This window comes from Cyprinus carpio, chromosome A13 (assembly GCF_018340385.1).
Source record: "Cyprinus carpio isolate SPL01 chromosome A13, ASM1834038v1, whole genome shotgun sequence".
Taxonomy (NCBI): domain Eukaryota; kingdom Metazoa; phylum Chordata; class Actinopteri; order Cypriniformes; family Cyprinidae; genus Cyprinus; species Cyprinus carpio.
Window position 1 is genome coordinate 30077540 of NC_056584.1, and position 3592 is coordinate 30081131.

Below are 3592 nucleotides of genomic sequence, written 5' to 3' on the forward strand. Positions count from 1 at the left end.
CGAGGCTGTTACAGCTTGTTTTCCTCCTTCTAGGGACTCCCTCAGGTAGTGTTCAAGAAGTATTGTACATGTATTTTCCCAGTCTCCAAGTTATCACCCGAGAGACAATGAGATAAAGAAAGAGAATGAAAACTTGGAACAACGATCAATCAGGTAGAGGAAAGCAAACAGTAACCTCAGTCTTTTGAGATTGAGACTGCTATTTGGTTTTTTGTTGTGTGTGAATGCAACATTGATTCGCACAGGTTGTCGTTCTGGTGTCAAGGGTAAAAGGGATGAATGGTGGGGCGTGCACGTTGGACCTGGGTATCTTGTTCAGTACTGATCGGAACTCATACCACGGACTTACTAGTTACCCATGTGCTTCTGCCTCTGGCCATCACGTGGGCAGACAGCCAGCAAGGTAAAGATAGACTAGACCCTACTCTGAAAGATCATCTCTCACTCAGGCGCTTCTCATCATAATGATTTGTATATTTATTATTTTATTCCTTTCTCTGTCCTCTAATGATTTAACAGAGGAGAGATGAGCGTACATCTCCGTCGTGTGCTTTGTTGGTTTATTTCTTCTTTTTTTTTTTTCACATTATGAATTAATGGTTCTGTGGAGTCTGAGTGAAATTTGATTTTTTGGACTTGATAGGTTGAGCATTAGCTAAAAATGATATGCCGTTTCACATCACTTTCAAAGATCAATGTCCAGTGAGAGATGCTAAAAGCACTGAGTTTTTTAGAAACAGATGAATGTGAATGTGGTAAAATTTATTACATTGGTTGTTACACATATTGCAGCAGTTAGTAAATTAAATGTCTGGTGATTGGTACTAAAAGTTTAATGCTCAATCGCATTTGAAACTAATTAACCATCTACACTAAAGCCGTACTAAACCTAACCAGTAGCGCGAACAAAAGTTGGTGTTTTACTGGCAATAGTGTTTATTTTTCAGTGCACAACTGCACTGATTTGTTTGTATTTGTATCGGTTAGTGTTTTGTAGGAGTTATTTGTGCAAAAATCTTTGGCAGCTGTTTAGAAGGACACTTTTCAAACAAGTCCTATGTTGTGGTAGGAAAAAAGCATAAACACACATGGGAGTGGCCCAAAAACCACACTCGAAATAAAATTTGATAAGCACAATAAACTCCATATAATAATGCCCATGTTACGATATCAAATGTTTAAAAGCACATATGGGTGTATGTGTACGAGTATCAAAATGTCTAATGAAAAGCACATATGGGTGTGTTTCTTTTGGGTGTTCTAAGTATACGTTTTGGCCATATACTGTAGTTGGTGGAGGCAAGAATAGATTCATAGTCAAATTCAAATCTATTATTCATCTCCTGGCCAGTTCTTGGTTCTCTCATTGTTCTTTCCAGCTTCCACACTGCGCTGCACTGATAAACTATTGATGGGTTGAAAAAAAAGAAATGAGCAATTCTTTAGACGTTGAAGAGTAGTGATAGATTAAAAATGGAAATGAAAGATATTAAAATGAAATGGAGGAATACTGTAACTCAGTATGGGAGGTCTGAACATCACTGACTGCCCACTATCATTGCCACATGCCTCACATAGCAAATTAGGCCAAACTAAAAAGGGCTCCCCTCCTCATAAATGAAGCACTTGAGGACACTTGGCTATGATGGATTAAAGAATTCAATCTTCTGGACTTTTTCTTCTGATCCCTGTTGATTTGCTTGGGCATTTATGAAACACACTGGGTTGATTAAAATAATTTAAGGATAGTTTTGGTTAGCTTTCATGTAATACACTTGCTTAAAGTTTTTTTTTTTTTTTTCTTTGACCAATATTCATATTATTATCCCATTTGACACTGGTTAACCTGAACATTGGCAATTACAGGAGGGGTTAGGTTTTTTTTAAGCAGTTTGCACAATGTTTTTCAGTTGTAGTGTGTGGCCGAAAGATTTCGTTTTGAAATGGTTAATGAGTCAAAGGTAATTGGAACAGGTCAACATCTCTCCCCTGGCTGTTCCTAACTTTGCTAAATGTACAACTCAACAAAACCCTCCCCAAAATAACCATTCTAAACTAAACTTTCAACCATACAAAAGGCGCACAACAAACATTGCATCCCACAACAGACGCAGCACAATCAGTGCTGGTCCATGATGCTGAACTCAATGCAGCAAAACCCAAAATCCAAAGCCAACATGGCCGGCATTTGAAGGGGCTGATCTAAATTCAGCCAAACCATAATATTTGCAGACACTAAATCCGAACAGAAATGAAAGAGAAACGTCATGGAGACTGTATTATGTTCATCCCGTCTTATGAAAGCTCTGCAGGCTGAGTGTTTAAATAATAAACCGTGCTATGAAGATTGAAAAGATCATGTTCACAATTAAACTGCCATGTAACAATCAGAAGCGTGAAGAATTGCAGTTTTCCCTTTGTTAAGATCTCATTCACACTCTGTACTGAATGTGCTGCACATGTAGATGTGATCACATCCCAATCGGCCACATCAAAGGGAAAAACTAACCGACATAGTGTGTGCTTGATCAATTGATTTAAGATGATGTAAATACATATGCGTAGTAGGTTACAGCAAAATAATCATTATAATCTTTTTAAAATATTAATAATGTACTATATATTTAAGGAATGTAAATATAAAAGTATATCAGCTATGAATACAAATATTTAAAATATAAATATTTAAGGATAAATTTAAGCCTTAAATATATTTTGTTAAGTTTTAACATTTAAAGAATCAAAATCATGGATGACTGACAAGTGTAAGCAAGATTTTATATAATTTAATAAATTGTGTTCTTTCAAGTTAGTTGTTCAGTAAAATATTGTAAGCATTTATGTTTTCATTATGACATTTGATTTCTTCATCTTAAAGAATTTAGTCAGGAAAGTTTTGTTCATTCAGCAGCCACAATTAGATCATTAATACTAGAAAACAACAACAACAAAAAAAAATTGCAGTGCACTTCACTGGCTCATCCATCTCTGTTCCTGACAGAAAATAGAATCTTTTTAATGCAGCATTTCCTAGAAGTTCCAAAATGGTTGTCACTTTATTTAAAGAGACCTTACAAGAATGTAAAACAAAATCTGATCTATTTAGCATATATGATGACGTCTGCTTCTCAGAAAACAATAAGTCTTTCAGCCTCCTGCTTTTAGTCCTTCTATTTCATTCCTCTTTGTTTTAAAAGTCCAGAACGCAGAGCTGGCCTGTGTTCTAACACTGGATTGATTTTAATTTTCCCTTGGTTGACAAAGAGGATGATCGCTTGTTTTTTAAATGTGAAATCAAGGGTATCTCCAATAAGTTCCCTCATCTGCTGACCATGATCTGCATGCTTACCGTGGGGGAATATGAGTAAATACGCCATGGAAAAACTCTTGCTCACATTGCACTTAGGCCTTAAATTCATTATATCGCTTATATTTTGTTTTCTTTATCAGTGTCCAAAACGATATGACTTTGGGGGTTTTATGTAACCTTCTTTAAATTACCATGTTATCTGTCTTTCGCAAAGCTGAATTTTCAGCAGTCATTACTCCTGTCTTCTCTGTTACACGCATTATTCAGAATCCTTCTTACAGG